General features: G+C 41.1%; 1 long non-coding RNA gene across 1 annotated transcript in view; it reads right to left on the reverse strand.

Moving 5' to 3' along the window:
• LOC117976803 (uncharacterized) overlaps nucleotides 1–9020 on the reverse strand; it is a 346072-nt gene extending 337052 nt beyond the window's left edge. Inside the window, exon 1 of the long non-coding RNA XR_004667572.2 lies at nucleotides 8888–9020. This is a non-coding gene — a long non-coding RNA (uncharacterized LOC117976803). The remainder of the gene's footprint in view (nucleotides 1–8887) is intronic.
• Nucleotides 9021–16487: the final 7467 nt, after the last annotated feature.

The following is a 16487-nucleotide window of genomic DNA, read 5'->3' on the forward strand; positions in this document are numbered from 1 at the left end:
TGATATCCACCCATATTATGGAAAGTATCTATTTTAGAGTACATGGATTCAAATACTAATGTCATCAGGAAACAGCCTCAAGGCACTCCTAGACATAATGTTTAATGTGGGCACCCCATGACTCAATCAAGTTGCCACATAAAACTAATCATCACAGATGCTTTCAGTTCATTCCTTCTATGGATTCAATTTGTAAAGTCATTTCCCTCTTCATTCCTTCCTTATTTCCTTATTTTCTTCCTGCGTCCTTATGGAAAAAATGTTGGAGAAAGAAAACTGCATCAATTTATTTTTTTCATTTTCTTTTCTTTATAAGACTTTTTTTGAGATATAACTCACATACCATGTAACCTACTCACTCATCAGTTGAATTTTAACCATAGATGTTTTAGTTAATAATTAAAATATCTTCCATGCATCACATGAGATGCTTGCTAAGAAGCTTATATTCAAGTAGAAAACTAAAACCAGATAGCCAACTAGACACAGCCAGGAAGAGCTTCTCCCACCAAGAGACTACATCATCAATACTGGCACAAGCAGATCCAAGCAGATCTTTGGAGGGAGGGCATTGAGAGTGGGCAGAGGGAGGATGTAGACCCTGGGCTGGAGGAGGAGGAAGGTGGAAACACTGCATGGGGTTGCCAAGCACCAGAACTAATTCCAGACCCCCAGAAGCTACTGGGGAGGGGCTGTGTTAAAGAAGCAAGGAGTGGCCCACTCTCGCCATGGGCCTCTGGAATCCTTGCTACAGGAGACCCCATGACCCCCACGGACATCTGAGCTGGCAGGGAGAGCCACTTAAAGAGGTGGCAGGGATAGGACTCTAGCCTGTGTAGAGCCCAGAGTGTTTGGTGTGGGAATGGCTGCAGTGGAGCACAGCCAGGGACACCTACCCCCAAAGGTTCACCATGCTCCTCCAGGTGGCTTCAGCCTCTACTGACTCTCAGGCCTAGATAGAGCAGGCTTGTCTTGCCCATGAGATATAGCCAGTCTAATATTAGCTGCTCCCCTACCCCCATAAGCTGGCCTCTTCCTGGGTCCCTGCCAGACTGTGACTGCTTGCAGTGCAAAGTCAGATGCCCAACCAGGGTGCTTTTTGGCAGCCACCAACACAGCTCTTTCACCAACAGACACCACCTAGCCATTAGAGAGCTTCCACAGGCAGGCCCATGGCAGTGTAAACCCATCCACAGCCTATCTCCACTGCTTTGCCAGCACACATTCACCTGAAGCCTTCCCTGACCTCTTTGCCAGCATGCACATACACACATACCTTGCCATTGCCACAGCCTTGTCCATACCAGCACATGCACAGACCCCACCACCCAACTGCCACTGGTGCACACACACAGAGCACACCACCCTGTCACTGCTGGCACATGTGTGTGCATGCACCTTACCATGCCACTGGAGCATGGACCTTACCATGCCATAGCCACCAGCTCATGTGTGTACACACAGGTCCTGCTGCACCGTTACCCTACTGTGGCTGGGGTGCACGCAAGCACAGACACCACTACCACTGCCACAGCAAAGCACTTTTGCTGGCACTCCCCATTGGAGTTGTTGCCAGAGGACCAGGAATACCTCAGCCTCTCTACAGTAGCAGGTGCTTAAGCATGAGGGGCCAGAAAACAAAGCTACAGTACTTCTCCCAGCCCAACAGGTTATGGCATGCAGCCCAGGAGCCCTGCCTCCATAAAATAGTCAAGAAATGAAGCCAATCAATAGCAACTTCAAGATTAAAGAAATATCACCCCACCCAGATGAGAAAAAAGCAATGCAAGAACTCTGACAACTCAAAAAGCCAGAGTGTTGTCTTACCTCCAAACAACCACACTAGCTCCCCAGAAATTATCCTTAACCAGGCTGAAATCACTGAAATAAAACACATGGAATTAAGAACCTGGATAGCATGGAAGATCACTGAGATTCAAGAGAAAGGTGAAACCCAATCCAAGGAATCTAAGAAATCCAGTAAAACAATGTAAGAGTTAAAAAACGAAATTGCCAATAACTCTATCAAACTGACCTTATAGAGCTGAAAATCAAACTACAAAAATTTCATAATACAGTCAGAGCTACTGACAGACCAGACTGAGGAAAGAATCTCAGAGCTTAAAGACCAGTTATTTGAATTAACACAGTCAGATGAAAATATAGAAAAAAGAATTTAAAATAATGAGCAAAATCACCAAGAAATATAGGATTATATAAAGACACAAAACTTATGAATGATTGGTGTCCCTGAAAGACAGAGAGAAAGAGCAAGCAACCTGGAAAATATATTTGAGAATATCACCCATGAAAATATTCCCACCTTTGCTAGAGAGCTCTGAACATTCAAATTCAGAGAACCCCTTCAAGATATTATACAAGACAACCATCCCCAAGACACATAGTCATCTGATTCTCCAAGGTCAATGCAAAAATTATATATATACATATATAATAAAAATTATATATAAATATAAATAAAAGATAGCTAGAAAGAAGGGGCAGGTCACCTACAAAGGAAACCTTATCAGGCTAACAAAGGATCTTTCATCAGAAATCCTACAAGCCAGGGAGGTTCCCAGATGGCCAAACAGGAACAGCTCCAGTCGACAGCCCCCAGGGTGAGCCACACAGAAGACAGGTGATTTCTGCATTTCTAACTGAGGTAGCAGGTTCATCTCACTGGGGCTTGTCAGACAGTGTGTGCAGCCCATGGAGTGTGAGCTGAAGCAAGGCAGGCATTGCCTCACCCGGGAAGTGCAAGGGGTCGGGAATTCCCTTTCCTAGCCAAGGGAAGCTGGGACAGATGGTACCTGGAAAATCAGAACACTCCCACCCCTAATACTGAGCTTTTCCAACTGTCTTAGCAAACAGCACACCAGGGATTATATTCTGCACCTGGCTCAGAGGGTCCCACGCCCATGAAGCCTCGCTCATTGCTAGCACAGCAGTCTGAGATCAAACTGCAAGGCGGCAGTGAGGCTGGGGGAGGGGTGCCCAGTATTGCTGAGGCTTGAGTAGGTAAATAAAGTGGCCAGGAAGCTCAAACTGGGTGGAGCCCAGCACAGCTCAAGGAGGCCTGCCTGCCTCTGTAGACTCCACCTCTGGGGAAAGGGAATAGCTGAACAAAAGGCAGCAGAAACTTTTGCAGACTTAAACATCCCTGTCTGATAGCTTTGAAGAGAGTAGTGGTTCTCCCAGCACAGAGTTTGAGATCTGAGAACAGACAGAATGCCTCCTCAAGTGGGTCCCTGACCCCCGAGTAGCCTAACTGGGAGACACCTCCCAGAGGGGCTGACTGACACCTGATACAGCCAGGTGCCCCTCTGAGATAAAGCTTCCAGAGGAATGATCAGGCAGCAACATTTGCTGTTCTGCAGCCTCTGCTGGTGATACCCAGGCAAACAGGGTCTGGAATGGACCTCCAGCAAACTCCAACAGACCTGCAGCTGAGAGTCCTGACTGTTAGAAGAAAGACTAACAAACAGAAAGGACATCCACACAAAAACCCCATCTATACATCACCATCATCAAAGACCAAAGGTAGATAAAACCACAAAGATGAGGAGAAACTGGAGCAGAAACGCTGAAAATTCTAAAAATCAGAGCACCTCTTCTCATCCAAAGTAACGCAGCTCCTCTCCAGCAACGGAACAAAGGTGGATGGATAATGACTTTGATGAGTTGAGAGAAGAAGGCTTCAGATGATCAATAATAACAAACTTCTCCGAGCTAAAGGAGGACGTTCAAACCCATGGCAAAGAAGCTAAAAACTTGAAAAGAACAACAAAATTGATAGACCACTAGCAAGACTAATAAAGAAGAAAAGAGAGAAGAATCAAATAGATGATGCAATAAAAAATGATAAAGGGGATACCACCACCAATCCCACAGAAATACAAACTACCATCAGAGAATACTATAAACATTTCTATGCAAATAAACTAGAAAATCTAGAAGAAATGGATAAATTCCTGGACACATGCACCTTACCGAGACTATACAAGGAAGAAGTTGAATCCCTGAATAGGCCAATAACAGGGTCTGAAATTGAGGCAATATTTAATAGCCTACCAGCTAAAAAAAGTCCAGGACCAGACGGATTCACAGCTGAATTCTACCAGAGGTACAAAGAGGAGCTGGCACCATTCCTTCTGAAACTATTCCAATCAACAGAAAAAGAGAGAATCCTCCCTAACTCATTTTATGAGGTCAGCATCATCCTGATACCAAAGCCTGGCAGAGACACAACAAAAAAAGATAATTTTAGACCAATATCCCTGATGAACATCGATGCAAAAATCCTCAATAAAATACTGGCAAACCAAATCCAGCAGCACATCAAAAAGCTTCTCCAACACAATCAAGTTGGCTTCATCCCTGGGATGCAAGGCTGGTTCAACATACGCAAATCAATAAATGTAATCCATCCCATAAACAGAACCAAAGACAAAAACCACATGATTATCTCAATAGATGCAGAAAAGGCCTTTGACAAAATTCTACAGCCTTCATGCTAAAAAGTCTCAATAAATTAGGTATTGATGGGATGTATCTCAAAATAATAAGAGCTATTTATGACAAACCCACAGCCAATATCACAGTGAATGGGCAAAAACTGGAAGCATTCCCTTTGAAAACTGGCACAAGACAGGGATGCCCTCTCTCACCACTATAGGTTGGAAGTTCTGGCCAGGGCAATCAGGCAGAAGAAAGAAATAAAGGATATTCAACTAGGAAAAGAGGAAGTCAAATTGTCCCTGTTTGCAGATGACATGATTGTATATTTAGAAAACCCATTGTCTCAGCCCAAAATTTCCTTAGGCTGATAAACAACTTCAGCAAAGTCTCAGGATACAAAATCAATCTGCAAAAAAATCACAAGCATTCCAATACACCAATAACAGACAAACAGAGAACCAAATCACGAGTGAACTCCCATTCACAATTGCCTTCGAAGAGAATAAAATACCTAGGAATCCAACTTACAAGGTATGTGAAGGACCTCTTCAAAGAGAACTACAAACCACTGCTCAATGATATAAAAGAGGACTCAAACAAATGGAAGAACATTCCATGCTCATGGAGAGGACGAATCAATATGGTGAAAATGGCCATACTGCCCAAGGTAATTTATAGATTCAATGCCATCCCCATCAAGCTACCAATGACTTTCTTCACAGTATTAGAAACAACTTTTAAAGATCACATGGAACCAAAAAACAGCCCACATTGCCAAGACAATCCTAAGCCAAAAGAACAAAGCTGGAGGTATCACACTACCTGACTTCAAACTATACTACAAGGCTACAGTAACCAAAACAGCATGGTACTTGTACCAAAACAGAGATATAGACCAATGGAACAGAACAGAGCCCTCAGAAATAATACCACACATCTGCAACCATCTGATCTTTGACAAGTTTGACAAAAACAAGAAATGGGGAAAGGATTCCCTATTTAATAAATGGTGCTGGGAAAACTGGCTAGCCATATGTTGAAAGCTGAAACTGGATCCCTTCCTTACACCTTATACAAAAATCAATTCAAGATGGATTAAAGACTTAAATGTTAGACCTAAAATCATTAAAACCCTAGAAGAAAACCTAGGCAATACCATTCAGGACATAGGCATGGGTGAGGACTTCATGACTAAAACACCAAAAGCAATGGCAACAAAAGCCAAAATTGACAAATGGGATCTAATTAAACTAAAGAGCTTCTGCACAGCAAAAGAAACTACCATCAGAGTGAATAGGCAACCTACAGAATGGGAGAAAATTTTCACAATCTACTCATCTGACAAAGGGCTAATATCTAGAATCTACAAAGAACTTAAACAAATTTACAAGAAAAAATCAAACAACCCCACCAAAAAGTGGTGACGGATATGAACAGGCACTTCTCAAAAGAAGACATTTATGCAGCCAACAGACACATGAAAAAATGCTCATCATCAATGACCATCAGAGAAATGCAAATCAAAACCACAGTGAGATACCATCTCACACCTGTTAGAATGGCGAGCATTAAAAAGTCAGGAAACAACAGGTGCTGGAGAGGATGTGGAGAAGTAGGAACACTTTTACACTGTTGGTGGGACTGTAAACTAGTTCAACAATTGTGGAAGATAGTGTGGTGATTCCTCAGGGATCTACAACTAGAAATACCATTTGACCCAGCCATCCTATTACTGGGTATATACCCAAAGGATTATAAATCATGGTGCTAAAAAGACACATGCACATGTATGTTATTGTGGCAATATTCACAATAGCAAAGACTTGGAAACAACCCAAATGTCCATCAATGATAGACTGGATTAAGAAAATGTGGCACATATACACCATGGAATACTATGCTGCCACCAAAAAGGATGGGTTCATGTCCTTTGTAGGGACATGGATGAAGCTGGAAACCATCATTCTCAGCAAACTATTGCAAGGACAGAAAACTAAACGCCACATGTTCTCACTCATAGGTGGGAATAGAACAATGAGAACACTTGGACACAGGAAGGGGAACATCACACACCAGGGCCTGTCGTGGGGTGGGGATAGGGGGGAGGGATAGCATTAGGAGATATACCTAATGTAAATGACAAGTTAATGGGTGCAGCACACCAACATGGCACATATATACATATGTAACAAACCCGCATATTGTACACACGTATCCTAGAACTTAAAGTATTAAAAAAAAAAAAAAAAAAAAGAAATCCTACAAGCCAGAAGAGATCAGTGTCAGATATCCAGCATTCTTAAAGGAAAGAAACTCCAACCAAAAATTTTATATCCAGCCAAACTAAGCTTCATAAATGAAGGAGAAATATAATCCTTTTTAGACAAGTAATGATAAGGGAAAGTGTCACCACAAGACCTGCCTTACGAGAGGTCGCTAAGGGAGTGTTATATATGTAAATGAATGTTACCTGCCATGACAAAAATACACTTAAATATATAGCCCACTAAAATATAAAGCAACTACACAATCATGTCTACATAACTATCAGCTAACAACATGATGACAGGATCAAATCCACACATATTAATATTTACCTTGAATACAAATGGGCTAAATATCCCACGTAAAAGGCACATAGTGGCAAACTGGATAAAGAAGCAAGACCGAACTGTATGCGGTCTTCAATAGACCTATTTCATGTGCAATTACACCCAAAGGCTCAAAGTAAAAAGATAGGGAAAAATTTACCAAGCAAATGGAAAACAGAGAAGAGCAGAGTATACCATTCTTATTTCAGACAAAACAGACTTTAAGCCAACAACAATCAAAAAGGACAAAGTAGGGCATTACATAATGGTAAAGGGTTCAATTCGACAAGAAGACTTAATTAACCTAAATACAAATGTACCCAACACGGGAGCACCCAAATTCATAAAACAAGTTCTTAGGAACCTATAAAGAGACTTAATTAACCACACAATAATGGTGGGAGATGTCAACACCCCACCGACAGTACTGGGCCACTGAGGAAGAAAACCAATAAAAATATTCAGAATCTAAGCTCAAGACTTGACCAAATGGACCTACAGAACCATCCACCCCAAAACAACAGAATATACTTTATTCTCATCCACACAAGGCACACACTCTAAAACTGACTGTAAGTTCAGTCATAAAGAAATTCTGAAAAATTAAATAAAAAAGAAACTATGCCAACCATACTCTTGGACCATAGCGCAATTAAAAATAGAAATCATCACTAAGACGATCTCTCAAAAGAATACAACCATATGGAAATTTAAAAACCTGCTCCTGAATGACTTTGGAATAAACAATAAAATTAAGACACAAATCAATAAATTCTTTGAAACTAATGAACACAAAGACACAACATATCAGACTCTCTGGAACACAGGTAAAGCAGTGTTAAAAGGAAAGATTGTAGCACAGAACACCCACATCAAAAAGCTAGAAAGACCTCAAATTAACAAGCTAACATTATACCTAGAGTAAATATAGAAACCAGCACAAAATAACCACAAAACTAGCAGAAGAAAAGAAATAACCAAAATTCAGAGCTGAACTGAATGAAATTAAGATGTAAAAAATCATACTAAAAATCAATGAGAACAAAAGTTTGTTCTTTGAAAGAATAAACAAGATAGACCACTAGCTGGACTAATATAGAAAAAAATAAGAGAAGATTCAAATAAACACAGTCAGAAATGACAAAGATGACATTATCACCAACCTCACAGAAACACACACACAAAAAAACCCTTAGAGTCTACTATGAATGCCTCTATGCACACAAAATAGGATACCTAGAAGAAACGGATAATTTCCTGGAAACATACAACCTCCCAAGATGAAACCAGGAAGAAATTGAAACCCTGAACAGATGAACAATGAATTGCAAAATTGAATCAGTAATGGAAACCCTGCCAACAAGAAAAGGTCCTAGACCAGATAGATTCACAGCTGAATTCCACCAGATATATAAACAGCTAGTACTAATCCTACTGTAAGTATTCCAAAAAATTGAGTAGAAGGGACCACTCCGTAACTCACTCTATGAGGCCAACATCATTCTGAAACCAAAATCTGGCAGATTCACAGTGAAAAAAGAAAACTTCAGGTCAATATTCCCGATTAACAAATTTGAAAAAATCCTCCACAAAATGCTAGCAAACCTTATCCAGTAACACATCAAAAAGCTAGTTCACTACAAGCAAGTAGGCTTTATTCTTAGGATGAAAGTCTGGTACAATATACACAAAGCAATAAATGTGATTCATTGCATAAACAGAGTTCTCTAAAAAGCTACATGATCATCTCAATAGATGCAGAAAAGCCTTTCAATGAAATTCAACATCCCTTCATGATAAAAACTGTCAAGAAACCAGGCATTAAAGGGACATACCTCAAAACAGTAAGAGCCATCTATGACAAGCTCATAACCAAAATCATACTGAATGGGGAAAAGCTGCAAGCATTGTCCTTCAAAACCAAAACAAGACATCCTCCTCACCACTCTTATTCAACATAGTACTGGGAGTCCTGGCCAGAGCAATCAAACAAGAGAAAGAAAGAAAAGGCATCCAGACAGGAAAAAAATGAAGTCAAAGACTGTCTCTTCACAGAGGATATGATTCTATATGTAGAAAACTCCGTAGTCTCTGCCAAAAGTCTCCTAGATCTGCTAAACAACTTTAGCAAAGTTTCAGCATTAAAAAAAATCAATGTTCAAAAAGCAGTAGCATTTCCATACACCTGATGTGGTTTAGATTTCTGTCCCCACCTAAATCTCATGTTGAATTAGAAGAGGGCCTGGTGGGAGGTGATTGGATCATGAGGGCAATTTCCCCCCTTACTGTCCTTGTGACAGTGAGTGAGTTCTAATGAGATCTGATCATTGAAAAGTATGTGGCACCCACCCTCACACCTTGCTCCATCATGGTAAGACTTGCTTGCTTCCCCTCCCTCCATGATTGTAAGTTTCATGAGGCCTCCTGGCCATGCTCTCTGTTAATCCTGTGCAACTGTGAGTTGACTAAACTTCTTTTCTTCATAAGTTATCCAGTCTCAGCTACTTCTTTATAGCAGCGTAAAAATGGACTAATGTAGGAATTTGGTATCAGGAGTGGGGTACTGCTATAAAGATACCTGAAAATGTGGAAGCAACATTGGAGCTGGGTAATAAGTAGAGGTTGAAACAGTTTGGAGAGCTCAGAAAAAGACAGGAAGACGTGGGAAAATTTGGAACTTCCTAAAGACTTGTTGAATGGTTTTGACCAAAATGCTGACAGTGATATGGACAATGAAGTTCAGGCTGAGGTAGCCTCAGGTGGAGAAGAGAAACTTATTGGGAATTCGAGCAAAGACCATTCTTTGTGTGCTTTAGCAAAGGGACTTCGTGACACTGGGCCCCTGCTCTAGGGATCTGTGGAACTTTGAACTTGAGAGCGATGATTTAGGGTATCTGGCAGAAGAAATTTCTAAGCAGCAAAGCATCCAACATGGCTGCTTCTAAAAGCCCACAGTCATATGCATTCACAAAGAGATGGTCTGGAAATGGAACTTTTTTGTTTTTAATTATTATACTTTAAGTTCTAGGGTACATGTGCACAATGTGCGGGTTTGTTACATATGTATACATGTGCCATGTTGGTGTGCTGCACCCATTAACTTGTCATTTACATTAGGTATATTTCCTAATGCTATCCCTCCCCCTTCCCCCAACCCCATGACAGGCCCTGGTGTGTGATGTTCCCCTTCCTGTGTCCAAGTGTTCTCATTGTTCAATTCCCACCTATGAGTGAGAACTTGCGGTGTTTGGTTTTTTGTCCTTGGGATAGTTTGCTGAGAACGATGGTTTCCAGCTTCATCCAGGTCCCTACAAAGAACTTGAACTCATCCTTTTTGATGGCTGCATAGTATTCCATGGTGTATAAAGTGCCACATTTTCTTAATCCAATCTATCATTGATGGACATTTGGGTTGTTTCCAAGTATTTGCTATTGTGAATAGTGCCACAGTAAATATGTCTGTGCATGTGTCTTAATAGGAGCATGATTTATAATCCCTTGGGTATATACCCAATAATGGGATGGCTTGGTCAAATGGTATTTCTAGTTCTACATCCTTGAGGAATCACCACACTGTCTTCCACAATGGTTGAACTAGTTTACAGTCCCACCAACAGTGTAAAAGTGTTCCTATTTCTCCACATCCTCTCCAGCACCTGTTGTTTCCTGACTTTTTAATGATCACCATTCTAACTTGTGTGAGATGGTATCTCACTGTGGTTTTGATTTGCATTATCTCTGATGGTCATTGATGATGAGCATTTTTTCATGTGTCTGTTGGCTGCATAAATGTCTTCTTTTGAGAAGTGTCTGTTCATATCCTTTGCCCACTTTTTGATGGGTTACTTTTTTCTTGTAAATTTGAGTTCTTTGTAGATTCTGGATATTAGCCCTTTGTCAGATAAGTAGACTGCAAAAATTTTCTCCCATTCTGTAGGTTGCCTGTTCACTCTGATGGTAGTTTCTTTTGCTGTGCAGAAGCTCTTTAATTATATCCCATTTGTCAATTTTGGCTTTTGTTGCCATTGCTTTTGGTGTTTTAGTCATGAAGTCCTTGCCCATGCCTATGTCCTGAATGGTATTGCCTAGGTTTTCTTCCAGGGTTTTAATGGTTTTAGGTCTAACATTTAAGTCTTAATCCATCTTGAATTAATTTTTATATAAGGTGTAAGGAAGGGATCCAGTTTCAGCTTTCAACATATGGCTAGCCAGTTTTCCCAGCACCATTTATTAAATAGGGAATCCTTTCCCCATTTCTTGTTTTTGTCAAACTTGTCAAAGATCAGATGGTTGCAGATGTGTGGTATTATTTCTGAGGGCTCTGTTCTGTTCCATTGGTCTATATCTCTGTTTTGGTACAAGTACCATGCTGTTTTGGTTACTGTAGCCTTGTAGTATAGTTTGAAGTCAGGTAGTGTGATACCTCCAGCTTTGTTCTTTTGGCTTAGGATTGTGTTGGCAATGTGGGCTCTTTTTTGGTTCCATATGAACTTTAAAGTAGTTTTTTCCAATTTTGTGAAGAAAGTCATTGGTAGCTTGATGGGGATGACATTGAATCTATAAATTACCTTGGGCAGTATGGCCATTTTTGCCATATTGATTCTTCCCGTCAATGAGCATGGAATGTTCTTCCATTTGTGTCATCTTTTATTTCATTTAGCAGTGGCTTGCAGTTCTCCTTGAAGAGGTCCTTCACATCCCTTGAAAGTTGGATTCCTAGGTATTCAATTCTCTTTAAAGCAATTGTGAATGGGAGTTCACTCGTGATTTGGTTCTCTGTTTGTCTGTTATTGGTGTATTGGAATGCTCGTGATTTTTGTACATTGATTTTATATCTTGAGACTTTGCTGAAGTTGCTTCTCAGCTTAAAGAGATTTTGGGCTGAGATGATGGGGATTTCTAAATATGCAATCATGTCATCTGCAAACAGGAACAATTTGACTTCCTCTTTTTCTAATTGAATACATTTTATTTCTTTCTCCTGCCTGATTGCCCTGGCCAGAACTTCCAACACTATGTTGAATAGGAGTGGTAAGAGAGGGCAGCCCTGTCTTGTGCCAGTTTTCAAAGGGAATGCTTCCAGTTTTTGCCTAGTCAGTATGATATTGGCTGTGGGTTTGTCATAAATAGCTCTTATTATTTTGAGATACATCCCATCAATACCTAATTTATTGAGACTTTTTAGCATGAAGGCTGTTGAATTTTGTCAAATGCCTTTTCTGCATCTACTGAGATAATCATGTGGTTTTTGTCTTTGGTTCTGTTTATGGGATGGATTACATTTATTGATTTGTGTATGTTGAACCAGCCTTGCATCCCAGGGATGAAGCCAACTTGATCGTGTTGCAGAAGCTTTTTGATGTGTTGCTGGATTTGGTTTGCCAGTATTTTATTGAGGATTTTTGCATCGATGTTCATCAGGGATATTGGTCTAAAATTATCTTTTTTTGTTGTGTCTCTGCCAGGCTTTGGTATCAGGATGATGCTGACCTCATAAAATGAGTTAGGGAGGATTCTCTCTTTTTCTATTGATTGGAATAGTTTCAGAAGGAATGGTACCAGCTCCTCTTTGTACCTCTGGTAGAATTTGACTATCAATCCATCTGGTCCTGGACTTTTTTTAGCTGGTAGGCTATTAATTACTGCCTCAATTTCAGAGCCTGTTATTGATCTATTCAGGGATCCAAATTCTTCCTTGTGTAGTCTTGTGAGGGTGTGGGTGTCCAGGAATTTATCCATTTCTTCTAGATTTTCTAGTTTATTTGCATAGAGATATTTATAGTATTCTCTGATGGTAGTTTGTATTTCTGTGGGATCAATGGTGATATCCCCTTTATCATTTTTTATTGTGTCTATTTGATTCTTCTCTCTTTTCTTATTAGTCTTGCTAGTGGTCTATCAATTTTGTTGATATTTTCAAAAAAACAGCTCCTGGATTAATTGACTTTTTTGAAGGGTTTTTTGTGTCTCTATCTCCTTCAGTTCTGCTCTGATCTTAGTTATTTCTTGCCTTCTGCTAGCTTTTGAATATGTTTGCTCTTGCTTTTCTAGTTCTTTTAATTGTGATGTTAGGGTGTCAATTTTGGATCTTTCCTGCTTTCTCTTATGGGCATTTAGTGCTATAAATTTCCCTCTAAACACTGCTTTAAATGTGTCCCAGAGATTCTGGTATGTTGTGTCTTTGTTCTCATTGGTTTCAAAGAACATCTTTATTTCTGCCTTCATTTCGTTATGTACCCAGTTGTCATTCAGGAGTAGGTTGTTCAGTTTCCATGTAGTTGAGCGGTTTTGAGTGAGTTTCTTAATCCTAGGTTCTAGTTTGATTGCACCATGGTCTGAGAGACAGTTTGTTATAATTTCTGTTCTTTTACATTTGCTGAGGAGTGCTTTATTTCCAACTATGTGGTCAGTTTTGGAATAAGTGTGATGTGGTGCTGAGAAGAATGTATATTCTGTTGATTTGGGGTGGAGAGTTCTGTAGATGTCTACAAGGTCCACTTGGTGCAGAGCTGAGTTCAATTCCTGGATATCCTTGTTAACTTTCTGTCTCCATTGATCTGTCTAATGTTGATAGTGGGTTTGACAGTGGGGTGTTAAAGTCTCCCATTATTATTGTGTGGGAGTCTAAGTCTCTTTTTAGGTCTCTGAGGACTTGCTTTATGAATCTGGGTACTCCTGCATTGGGTGTATACATATTTAAGATAGTTAGCTCTTCTTGTTGAATTGATCCCTTTACCATTATGTAATGGCCTTCTTTGTCTCTTTTGATCTTTGTTTGGTTTAAAGTCTGTTTTATCAGAGACTAGGATTGCAACCCCTGCCTTTTTTTGTTTTGCATTTGCTTAGTAGACCTTCCTCCATCCCTTTATTTTGAGCCTATGCGTGTCTCTGTACATGAGATGGGTCTCCTGAATACAGCACACTGATGGGTATTGACTCTTTATCTAATTTGCCAGTCTATGTCTTTTAATTGGAGCATTTAGCCCACTTACATTTAAGGTTAATATTGTTATGTGTGAATTTGATCCTGTCATTATGATGTTAGCTGGTTATTTTGCCCATTAGTTGATGCAGTTTCTACCTAGCATCAATGGTCTTTACAATTTGGCATGTTTTTGCAGTGGCTCCTTGCATGGCTCCTTTCCATGTTTAGTGCTTCCTTCAGGAGCTCTTGTGGGGCAGGCCTGGTGGTGACAAAATCTCTCAGCATTTGCTTGTCTGTAAAGGATTTTATTTCTCCTTCACTTATGAAGCTTATTTTGGCTGGATATGAAATTCTGGGTTGAAAATTCTTTTCTTTAAGAATGTTGAATATTGGCTCCCACTCTCTTCTGGCTTGTAGGGTTTCTGCCGAGAGATCAGCTGTTAGTCTGATGGGCTTCCCTTTGTGGGTAACCTGACCTTTCTCTCTGGCTGCCCTTAACATTTTTTCTTTCATTTCAACTTTGGTGAATCTGACAATTATGTGTCTTGGAGTTGTTTTTCTCAAGGAGTATCTTTGTGGCGTTCTCTGTATTTCCTGATTTGAATGTTGGCCTGCCTTGCTAGATTGGGGAAGTTCTCCAGGATAATATCCTGCAGAGTGTTTTCCAACTTGGTTCCATTCTCCCTGTCACTTTCAGGTACACCAGTAAGATGTAGATTTGGTCTTTTCACATAGTCCCATATTTCTTGGAGGCTTTGTTCATTTCTTTTTACTCTTTTTTCTCTAAACTTCTCTTCTTGCTTCATTTCATTCATTTGATCTTCCATCACTGACACCCTTTCTTCTGGTTGATCAAATCAGCTACTGAAGCTTGTGCATTTGTCACATAGATCTCGTGCCATGGTTTTCAGCTCCATTAGGTCATGTAAGGACTTCTCTACACTGGTTATTCTAGTTAGCCATTCGTCTAATCTTTTTTCAAGATTTTTAGCTTCTTTGTCATGGGTTTGAACTTCCTCCTTTAGCTGGGAAAAGTTTGATCATCTGAAGCCTTCTTCTCTCAACTCATCAAAGTCATTCTCCATCCAGCTTTGTTCCCTTGCTGGCGAGGAGCTGTGTTCCTTTGGAGGAGGAGAGGCACTCTGATTTTTACAGTTTTCAGCTTTTCTGCTGTGTTCTTTCCCCATCTTTGTGGTTTTATCTACCTTTGGTCTTTGATGATGGTGACGTACAGATGGCGTTTTGGTGTGGATGTGCTTTCTGTTTGTTAGTTTTCCTTCTAACAATCAGGATCCTCAGCTGCAGGTCTGTTGGAGTTTGCTGGAGACCCTGTTTGCCTGGGTATCACCAGCAGAGGCTGCAGAGCAGCAAATATTGCTGAACAGCAAATGTTGCTCCCTGACCGTTCCTCTGGAAGCTTCGTCTCAGAGGGGTACCCAGCCATGTGAGTTGTCAGTCTGCCCCTACTGGGGGGTGCCTCCCAGATAGGCTACTCGGGGCTCAGGGACCCACTTCAGGAGACAGCCTGTCCTTTCCCAGATCTCAAAATCTGTGCTGGGAGAACCACTACTCTCTTCAAAGCTGTCAGACAGGGACATTTAAGTCTGCAGATGTTTCTGCTGCCTTTTGTTTGGCTATGTCCTGCCCCCAGAGATGGAGTCTACAGAGGCAGGCAGGCCTTCTGGAGCTGTGGTGGGCTCCACCCAGTTCAAGCTTCCTGGCCACTTTGTTTACCTACTCAAGCCTCAGCAATGGCAAGCGCCCCTCCCCCAGCCTCGCTGCCTCCTATCAGTTTGATCTCAGACTACTGTGCTAGCAATGAGTGAGGCTTCATGGGCATGGAACCCTCCAAGCCAGGCACGGGATGTAATATCTTGGTGTGCTATTTGCTAAGACTGTTGGAAAAGTGCAGTATTAGGGTGGGAGTGACCCGATTTTCCAGGTGCCATCTGTCACGGCTTCCCTTGGCTAAGAAAGGGAATTCCCTGACCCCTTGTGCTTCCCAGGTGAGGCGATGCCTCGCCCTGCTTCGGCTCATGCTCAGTGGGCTGCACCCACTGTCCTGCACCCACTGTCTGACAAGCCCCAGTGAGATGAACCCGGTACCTCAGTTGGAAATGCAGAAATCACCCATCTTCTGTGTCACTCATGCTGGGAGCTGTAGACTGGAGCTGCTCCTATTTGGTCATCTTGGAACCGCCCCAGAAGTTATTTTTAAAAGGGAGGCAGAAAATAAAAGTTTGGAAAATTTGTAGCTTGACCATGTGGCAGAAAAGAAAACCCCATTTTGTAGGGAGAAACTCAAGGTATGCCAGCTGCAAGAATTTGCATAAGTCAAGAGGAACCAAATGTTAATAGCCAAGAAATGAGGAAAACAACTCCAAAATGTGTTTTAGAACTTTGAGGCAGCCCCTCCCATCCCAGTTCAGGAGGCCTCTGAGGAAAACAGGTTTTGTTGGCCAGGCCCATGGCCCCACTGCTCTGTGCAGACTCAGGATATGGTGTCCTGC

This window comes from Pan paniscus, chromosome 17 (assembly GCF_029289425.2).
Source record: "Pan paniscus chromosome 17, NHGRI_mPanPan1-v2.0_pri, whole genome shotgun sequence".
In the NCBI taxonomy this organism is placed as follows: domain Eukaryota; kingdom Metazoa; phylum Chordata; class Mammalia; order Primates; family Hominidae; genus Pan; species Pan paniscus.